At 34.9% G+C, this 10,559-nt stretch overlaps 2 non-coding genes across 2 annotated transcripts; both read left to right on the plus strand.

Moving 5' to 3' along the window:
• The first annotated feature begins 1,414 nt into the window (after positions 1-1,414).
• On the plus strand, positions 1,415-1,488 carry TRNAN-AUU (transfer RNA asparagine (anticodon AUU)). Its single transcript has one exon. It is a non-coding gene; the product is annotated as a tRNA-Asn (tRNA).
• A 5,748-nt stretch (positions 1,489-7,236) lies between these two features.
• On the plus strand, positions 7,237-7,310 carry TRNAN-AUU (transfer RNA asparagine (anticodon AUU)). The gene has a single exon. It is a non-coding gene; the product is annotated as a tRNA-Asn (tRNA).
• Positions 7,311-10,559: the final 3,249 nt, after the last annotated feature.

Here is a 10,559-nt window from a genome sequence, read left to right on the forward strand (position 1 = left end):
AGGATAGTTTCAATCTGCCTACCTCTGGGTTATGGGCCCAGCATGCTTCCATTGCAGTACTCTGCTGCACATGTAAGTGCAAGAGATCCTGAAGCACTCACTCATCATGGGAAAGTACCAATGTGTTTCTTCGTTGGTTGATGGAAGAAACATCTTACAAAAACTCTCCAGATTATTGAATTTTTAACGTTTTTCTAGGAAACGTTCTAGATGAATGCTTATTAGCCTTTGTCAGTATGAACATTTGGCAAAGTGTCTCTGTGGCGCAATCGGTTAGTGTGTTTAGCTATTAACCAAAAGGTTGGTGGTTCAATCCCACCCAGGGACATAATTGACCTTGTTATCAGATTTTGGTGATATTTAAGTAGACAAGTCAAAATTTCAAACACCCTCTTATGGTGTAGGGTACCTGGCCATCTCTGATGTAATCAGAGTTAGATTTGATTCAGTGATTTTATAAAAAAACAGCTAGGAAGCACAATTTAGCAGTGGGTTGCAGAGAAAAAAAAAATATGCTGGCAGGAAAATCCAATTGAGTGATTAAACAGCTCTTCATTTTCTGGCTTTATTTTTATGCTAACAAATTTGTTCTCTGAAAAGTGTCCACAAAGCCAAGTCTCTGATTAACACCTTTGTAAGGATGGTTTTTCACCTATTACTAAATTAAACTTGCTTCATTGGAAAGGCAGCAAGATGCATCCTCATTTCAATGTCTACTGAAATAATACAGGTTGACACCAGGAAACATTAACGCCACTGCATCCTTGCTGCTTTCTCATGTGGAAGTCTGTTTAATGTGAAAACAAGGTGATATCTAATTAGCACACAGGTAAGGAATTAAGAAAATCTTTATTTAAGGGTGAAGATGTTTCTCACAAAATCGTTGAAATTCAAGCTGGAAAGATGATTTTAATATATCACTTGTACATTTTGTATTGCTCTTCTGGTGACAATGTAGTTTGTTTTTGTCAAGTACCATTTTAATAATAGGGTAAAGAAAATTAAGTGGATTTTTGAAAGAAAACAATACTGTCAATATACTATTAAAACAAATTAAAATGGTAAAAGTTAGTGTACTTTAAGTAAAAATAAAAGAGCAAAAATATCAATCCCAGTTTTGGATTACTTTAATTAACTTAAAAAATAAATGCATATAGCAGAGGATAGTTTCAATCTGCCTACCTCTGGGTTATGGGCCCAGCATGCTTCCATTGCAGTACTCTGCTGCACATGTAAGTGCAAGAGATCCTGAAGCACTCACTCATCATGGGAAAGTACCAATGTGTTTCTTCGTTGGTTGATGGAAGAAACATCTTACAAAAACTCTCCAGATTATTGACTTTTTAACGTTTTTCTAGGAAACGTTCTAGATGAATGCTTATTAGCCTTTGTCAGTATGTGCATTTTGCAAAGTGTCTCTGTGGCGCAATCGGTTAGTGTGTTTGGCTATTAACCAAAAGGTTGGTGGTTCAATCCCACCCAGGGACATAATTGACCTTGTTATCAGATTTTGGTGATATTTAAGTAGACAAGTCAAAATTTCAAACCCCCTCTTATGGTGTAGGGTACCTGGCCTTCTCTGATGTAATCAGAGTTAGATTTGATTCAGTGATTTTATAAAAAAAACAGCTAGGAAGTACAATTTAGCAGTGGGTTGCAGAGAAAAAAAAAAAATGCTGGCAGGAAAATCCAATTGAGTGATTAAACAGCTCTTCATTTTCTGGCTTTATTTTTATGCTAACAAATTTGTTCTCTGAAAAGTGTCCACAAAGCCAAGTCTCTGATTAACACCTTTGTAAGGATGGTTTTTCACCTATTACTAAATTAAACTTGCTTCATTGGAAAGGCAGCAAGATGCATCCTCATTTCAATGTCTACTGAAATAATACAGGTTGACACCAGGAAACATTAACGCCACTGCATCCTTGCTGCTTTCTCATGTGGAAGTCTGTTTAATGTGAAAACAAGGTGATATCTAATTAGCACACAGGTAAGGAATTAAGAAAATCTTTATTTAAGGGTGAAGATGTTTCTCACAAAATCGTTGCCCCAATGCATCATTGAAATTCAAGCTGGAAAGATGATTTTAATATATCACTTGTACATTTTGTATTGCTCTTCTGGTGACAATGTAGTTTGTTTTTGTCAATTACCATTTTAATAATAGGGTAAAGAAAATTAAGTGGATTTTTGAAAGAAAACAATACTGTCAATATACTATTAAAACAAATTAAAATGGTAAAAGTTATTGTACTTTAAGTAAAAATAAAAGAGCAAAAATATCAATCCCAGTTTTGGATTACTTTAATTAACAAAAAAAAATGCATATAGCAGAGGATAGTTTTAATCTGCCTACCTCTGGGTTATGGGCCCAGCATGCTTCCATTGCAGTACTCTGCTGCACATGTAAGTGCAAGAGATCCTGAAGCACTCACTCATCATGGGAAAGTACCAATGTGTTTCTTCGTTGGTTGATGGAAGAAACATCTTACAAAAACTCTCAAGATTATTGACTTTTTAACGTTTTTCTAGGAAACGTTCTAGATGAATGCTTATTAGCCTTTGTCAGTATGTACTTTTTGCAAAGTGTCTCTGTGGCGCAATCGGTTAGTGTGTTCGGCTATTAACCAAAAGGTTGGTGGTTAAATCCCACCCAGGGACGTAATTGACCTTGTTATCAGATTTTGGTGATATTTAAGAAGACAAGTCAAAATTTCAAACCCCCTCTTATGGTGTAGGGTACCTGGCCTTCTCTGATGTAATCAGAGTTAGATTTGATTCAGTGATTTTATAAAAAACAGCTAGGAAGCACAATTTAGCAGTGGGTTGCAGAGAAAAAAAAATATGCTGGCAGGAAAATCCAATTGAGTGATTAAACAGCTCTTCATTTTCTGGCTTTCTTTTTATGCTAACAAATTTGTTCTCTGAAAAGTGTCCACAAAGCCAAGTCTCTGATTAACACCTTTGTAAGGATGGTTTTTCACCTATTACTAAATTAAACTTGCTTCATTGGAAAGGCAGCAAGATGCATCCTCATTTCAATGTCTACTGAAATAATACAGGTTGACACCAGGAAACATTAACGCCACTGCATCCTTGCTGCTTTCTCATGTGGAAGTCTGTTTAATGTGAAAACAAGGTGATATCTAATTAGCACACAGGTAAGGAATTAAGAAAATCTTTATTTAAGGGTGAAGATGTTTCTCACAAAATCGTTGGAATTCAAGCTGGAAAGATGATTTTAATATATCACTTGTACATTTTGTATTGCTCTTCTGGTGACAATGTAGTTTGTTTTTGTCAATTACCATTTTAATAATAGGGTAAAGAAAATTAAGTGGATTTTTGAAAGAAAACAATACTGTCAATATACTATTAAAACAAATTAAAATGGTTAAAAGTTATTGTACTTTAAGTAAAAATAAAAGAGCAAAAATATCAATCCCAGTTTTGGATTACTTTAATTAACAAAAAAAAAATGCATATAGCAGAGGATAGTTTCAATCTGCCTACCTCTGGGTTATGGGCCCAGCATGCTTCCATTGCAGTACTCTGCTGCACATGTAAGTGCAAGAGATCCTGAAGCACTCACTCATCATGGGAAAGTACCAATGTGTTTCTTCGTTGGTTGATGGAAGAAACATCTTACAAAAACTCTCCAGATTATTGACTTTTTAACGTTTTTCTAGGAAACGTTCTAGATGAATGCTTATTAGCCTTTGTCAGTATGTACTTTTTGCAAAGTGTCTCTGTGGCGCAATCGGTTAGTGTGTTCGGCTATTAACCAAAAGGTTGGTGGTTAAATCCCACCCAGGGACGTAATTGACCTTGTTATCAGATTTTGGTGATATTTAAGAAGACAAGTCAAAATTTCAAACCCCCTCTTATGGTGTAGGGTACCTGGCCTTCTCTGATGTAATCAGAGTTAGATTTGATTCAGTGATTTTATAAAAAACAGCTAGGAAGCACAATTTAGCAGTGGGTTGCAGAGAAAAAAAAATATGCTGGCAGGAAAATCCAATTGAGTGATTAAACAGCTCTTCATTTTCTGGCTTTCTTTTTATGCTAACAAATTTGTTCTCTGAAAAGTGTCCACAAAGCCAAGTCTCTGATTAACACCTTTGTAAGGATGGTTTTTCACCTATTACTAAATTAAACTTGCTTCATTGGAAAGGCAGCAAGATGCATCCTCATTTCAATGTCTACTGAAATAATACAGGTTGACACCAGGAAACATTAACGCCACTGCATCCTTGCTGCTTTCTCATGTGGAAGTCTGTTTAATGTGAAAACAAGGTGATATCTAATTAGCACACAGGTAAGGAATTAAGAAAATCTTTATTTAAGGGTGAAGATGTTTCTCACAAAATCGTTGAAATTCAAGCTGGAAAGATGATTTTAATATATCACTTGTACATTTTGTATTGCTCTTCTGGTGACAATGTAGTATGTTTTTGTCAAGTACCATTTTAATAATAGGGTAAAGAAAATTAAGTGGATTTTTGAAAGAAAACAATACTGTCAATATACTATTAAAACAAATTAAAATGGTAAAAGTTAGTGTACTTTAAGTAAAAATAAAAGAGCAAAAATATCAATCCCAGTTTTGGATTACTTTAATTAACTTAAAAAAAAAATGCATATAGCAGAGGATAGTTTCAATCTGCCTACCTCTGGGTTATGGGCCCAGCATGCTTCCATTGCAGTACTCTGCTGCACATGTAAGTGCAAGAGATCCTGAAGCACTCACTCATCATGGGAAAGTACCAATGTGTTTCTTCGTTGGTTGATGGAAGAAACATCTTACAAAAACTCTCCAGATTATTGAATTTTTAACGTTTTTCTAGGAAACGTTCTAGATGAATGCTTATTAGCCTTTGTCAGTATGAACATTTGGCAAAGTGTCTCTGTGGCGCAATCGGTTAGTGTGTTTAGCTATTAACCAAAAGGTTGGTGGTTCAATCCCACCCAGGGACATAATTGACCTTGTTATCAGATTTTGGTGATATTTAAGTAGACAAGTCAAAATTTCAAACACCCTCTTATGGTGTAGGGTACCTGGCCATCTCTGATGTAATCAGAGTTAGATTTGATTCAGTGATTTTATAAAAAAAACAGCTAGGAAGCACAATTTAGCAGTGGGTTGCAGAGAAAAAAAAAATATGCTGGCAGGAAAATCCAATTGAGTGATTAAACAGCTCTTCATTTTCTGGCTTTATTTTTATGCTAACAAATTTGTTCTCTGAAAAGTGTCCACAAAGCCAAGTCTCTGATTAACACCTTTGTAAGGATGGTTTTTCACCTATTACTAAATTAAACTTGCTTCATTGGAAAGGCAGCAAGATGCATCCTCATTTCAATGTCTACTGAAATAATACAGGTTGACACCAGGAAACATTAACGCCACTGCATCCTTGCTGCTTTCTCATGTGGAAGTCTGTTTAATGTGAAAACAAGGTGATATCTAATTAGCACACAGGTAAGGAATTAAGAAAATCTTTATTTAAGGGTGAAGATGTTTCTCACAAAATCGTTGCCACAATGCATCATTGAAATTCAAGCTGGAAAGATGATTTTAATATATCACTTGTACATTTTGCATTGCTCTTCTGGTGACAATGTAGTTTGTTTTTGTCAAGTACCATTTTAATAATAGGGTAAAGAAAATTAAGTGGATTTTTGAAAGAAAACAATACTGTCAATATACTATTAAAACAAATTAAAATGGTAAAAGTTATTGTACTTTAAGTAAAAATAAAAGAGCAAAAATATCAATCCCAGTTTTGGATTACTTTAATTAACAAAAAAAAATGCATATAGCAGAGGATAGTTTTAATCTGCCTACCTCTGGGTTATGGGCCCAGCATGCTTCCATTGCAGTACTCTGCTGCACATGTAAGTGCAAGAGATCCTGAAGCACTCACTCATCATGTGAAAGTACCAATGTGTTTCTTCGTTGGTTGACGGAAGAAACATCTTACAAAAACTCTCCAGATTATTGACTTTTTAAAGTTTTTCTAGGAAACGTTCTAGATGAATGCTTATTAGCCTTTGTCAGTATGTACTTTTTGCAAAGTGTCTCTGTGGCGCAATCGGTTAGTGTGTTCGGCTATTAACCAAAAGGTTGGTGGTTAAATCCCACCCAGGGACGTAATTGACCTTGTTATCAGATTTTGGTGATATTTAAGAAGACAAGTCAAAATTTCAAACCCCCTCTTATGGTGTAGGGTACCTGGCCTTCTCTGATGTAATCAGAGTTAGATTTGATTCAGTGATTTTATAAAAAACAGCTAGGAAGCACAATTTAGCAGTGGGTTGCAGAGAAAAAAAAAATATGCTGGCAGGAAAATCCAATTGAGTGATTAAACAGCTCTTCATTTTCTGGCTTTCTTTTTATGCTAACAAATTTGTTCTCTGAAAAGTGTCCACAAAGCCAAGTCTCTGATTAACACCTTTGTAAGGATGGTTTTTCACCTATTACTAAATTAAACTTGCTTCATTGGAAAGGCAGCAAGATGCATCCTCATTTCAATGTCTACTGAAATAATACAGGTTGACACCAGGAAACATTAACGCCACTGCATCCTTGCTGCTTTCTCATGTGGAAGTCTGTTTAATGTGAAAACAAGGTGATATCTAATTAGCACACAGGTAAGGAATTAAGAAAATCTTTATTTAAGGGTGAAGATGTTTCTCACAAAATCGTTGAAATTCAAGCTGGAAAGATGATTTTAATATATCACTTGTACATTTTGTATTGCTCTTCTGGTGACAATGTAGTTTGTTTTTGTCAAGTACCATTTTAATAATAGGGTAAAGAAAATTAAGTGGATTTTTGAAAGAAAACAATACTGTCAATATACTATTAAAACAAATTAAAATGGTAAAAGTTAGTGTACTTTAAGTAAAAATAAAAGAGCAAAAATATCAATCCCAGTTTTGGATTACTTTAATTAACTTAAAAAATAAATGCATATAGCAGAGGATAGTTTCAATCTGCCTACCTCTGGGTTATGGGCCCAGCATGCTTCCATTGCAGTACTCTGCTGCACATGTAAGTGCAAGAGATCCTGAAGCACTCACTCATCATGGGAAAGTACCAATGTGTTTCTTCGTTGGTTGATGGAAGAAACATCTTACAAAAACTCTCCAGATTATTGACTTTTTAACGTTTTTCTAGGAAACGTTCTAGATGAATGCTTATTAGCCTTTGTCAGTATGTGCATTTTGCAAAGTGTCTCTGTGGCGCAATCGGTTAGTGTGTTTGGCTATTAACCAAAAGGTTGGTGGTTCAATCCCACCCAGGGACATAATTGACCTTGTTATCAGATTTTGGTGATATTTAAGTAGACAAGTCAAAATTTCAAACCCCCTCTTATCGTGTAGGGTACCTGGCCTTCTCTGATGTAATCAGAGTTAGATTTGATTCAGTGATTTTATAAAAAAAACAGCTAGGAAGTACAATTTAGCAGTGGGTTGCAGAGAAAAAAAAAATATGCTGGCAGGAAAATCCAATTGAGTGATTAAACAGCTCTTCATTTTCTGGCTTTATTTTTATGCTAACAAATTTGTTCTCTGAAAAGTGTCCACAAAGCCAAGTCTCTGATTAACACCTTTGTAAGGATGGTTTTTCACCTATTACTAAATTAAACTTGCTTCATTGGAAAGGCAGCAAGATGCATCCTCATTTCAATGTCTACTGAAATAATACAGGTTGACACCAGGAAACATTAACGCCACTGCATCCTTGCTGCTTTCTCATGTGGAAGTCTGTTTAATGTGAAAACAAGGTGATATCTAATTAGCACACAGGTAAGGAATTAAGAAAATCTTTATTTAAGGGTGAAGATGTTTCTCACAAAATCGTTGCCCCAATGCATCATTGAAATTCAAGCTGGAAAGATGATTTTAATATATCACTTGTACATTTTGTATTGCTCTTCTGGTGACAATGTAGTTTGTTTTTGTCAATTACCATTTTAATAATAGGGTAAAGAAAATTAAGTGGATTTTTGAAAGAAAACAATACTGTCAATATACTATTAAAACAAATTAAAATGGTAAAAGTTATTGTACTTTAAGTAAAAATAAAAGAGCAAAAATATCAATCCCAGTTTTGGATTACTTTAATTAACAAAAAAAAATGCATATAGCAGAGGATAGTTTTAATCTGCCTACCTCTGGGTTATGGGCCCAGCATGCTTCCATTGCAGTACTCTGCTGCACATGTAAGTGCAAGAGATCCTGAAGCACTCACTCATCATGGGAAAGTACCAATGTGTTTCTTCGTTGGTTGATGGAAGAAACATCTTACAAAAACTCTCAAGATTATTGACTTTTTAACGTTTTTCTAGGAAACGTTCTAGATGAATGCTTATTAGCCTTTGTCAGTATGTACTTTTTGCAAAGTGTCTCTGTGGCGCAATCGGTTAGTGTGTTCGGCTATTAACCAAAAGGTTGGTGGTTAAATCCCACCCAGGGACGTAATTGACCTTGTTATCAGATTTTGGTGATATTTAAGAAGACAAGTCAAAATTTCAAACCCCCTCTTATGGTGTAGGGTACCTGGCCTTCTCTGATGTAATCAGAGTTAGATTTGATTCAGTGATTTTATAAAAAAACAGCTAGGAAGCACAATTTAGCAGTGGGTTGCAGAGTAAAAAAAATATGCTGGCAGGAAAATCCAATTGAGTGATTAATCAGCTCTTCATTTTCTGGCTTTCTTTTTATGCTAACAAATTTGTTCTCTGAAAAGTGTCCACAAAGCCAAGTCTCTGATTAACACCTTTGTAAGGATGGTTTTTCACCTATTACTAAATTAAACTTGCTTCATTGGAAAGGCAGCAAGATGCATCCTCATTTCAATGTCTACTGAAATAATACAGGTTGACACCAGGAAACATTAACGCCACTGCATCCTTGCTGCTTTCTCATGTGGAAGTCTGTTTAATGTGAAAACAAGGTGATATCTAATTAGCACACAGGTAAGGAATTAAGAAAATCTTTATTTAAGGGTGAAGATGTTTCTCACAAAATCGTTGGAATTCAAGCTGGAAAGATGATTTTAATATATCACTTGTACATTTTGTATTGCTCTTCTGGTGACAATGTAGTTTGTTTTTGTCAATTACCATTTTAATAATAGGGTAAAGAAAATTAAGTGGATTTTTGAAAGAAAACAATACTGTCAATATACTATTAAAACAAATTAAAATGGTTAAAAGTTATTGTACTTTAAGTAAAAATAAAAGAGCAAAAATATCAATCCCAGTTTTGGATTACTTTAATTAACAAAAAAAAAAATGCATATAGCAGAGGATAGTTTCAATCTGCCTACCTCTGGGTTATGGGCCCAGCATGCTTCCATTGCAGTACTCTGCTGCACATGTAAGTGCAAGAGATCCTGAAGCACTCACTCATCATGGGAAAGTACCAATGTGTTTCTTCGTTGGTTGATGGAAGAAACATCTTACAAAAACTCTCCAGATTATTGACTTTTTAACGTTTTTCTAGGAAACGTTCTAGATGAATGCTTATTAGCCTTTGTCAGTATGTACTTTTTGCAAAGTGTCTCTGTGGCGCAATCGGTTAGTGTGTTCGGCTATTAACCAAAAGGTTGGTGGTTAAATCCCACCCAGGGACGTAATTGACCTTGTTATCAGATTTTGGTGATATTTAAGAAGACAAGTCAAAATTTCAAACCCCCTCTTATGGTGTAGGGTACCTGGCCTTCTCTGATGTAATCAGAGTTAGATTTGATTCAGTGATTTTATAAAAAACAGCTAGGAAGCACAATTTAGCAGTGGGTTGCAGAGAAAAAAAAATATGCTGGCAGGAAAATCCAATTGAGTGATTAAACAGCTCTTCATTTTCTGGCTTTCTTTTTATGCTAACAAATTTGTTCTCTGAAAAGTGTCCACAAAGCCAAGTCTCTGATTAACACCTTTGTAAGGATGGTTTTTCACCTATTACTAAATTAAACTTGCTTCATTGGAAAGGCAGCAAGATGCATCCTCATTTCAATGTCTACTGAAATAATACAGGTTGACACCAGGAAACATTAACGCCACTGCATCCTTGCTGCTTTCTCATGTGGAAGTCTGTTTAATGTGAAAACAAGGTGATATCTAATTAGCACACAGGTAAGGAATTAAGAAAATCTTTATTTAAGGGTGAAGATGTTTCTCACAAAATCGTTGAAATTCAAGCTGGAAAGATGATTTTAATATATCACTTGTACATTTTGTATTGCTCTTCTGGTGACAATGTAGTATGTTTTTGTCAAGTACCATTTTAATAATAGGGTAAAGAAAATTAAGTGGATTTTTGAAAGAAAACAATACTGTCAATATACTATTAAAACAAATTAAAATGGTAAAAGTTAGTGTACTTTAAGTAAAAATAAAATAGCAAAAATATCAATCCCAGTTTTGGATTACTTTAATTAACTTAAAAAAAAAATGCATATAGCAGAGGATAGTTTCAATCTGCCTACCTCTGGGTTATGGGCCCAGCATGCTTCCATTGCAGTACTCTGCTGCACATGTAAGTGCAAGAGA

The sequence above is a fragment of the Pseudophryne corroboree genome, chromosome 5, assembly GCF_028390025.1.
Source record: "Pseudophryne corroboree isolate aPseCor3 chromosome 5, aPseCor3.hap2, whole genome shotgun sequence".
NCBI lineage: Eukaryota > Metazoa > Chordata > Amphibia > Anura > Myobatrachidae > Pseudophryne > Pseudophryne corroboree.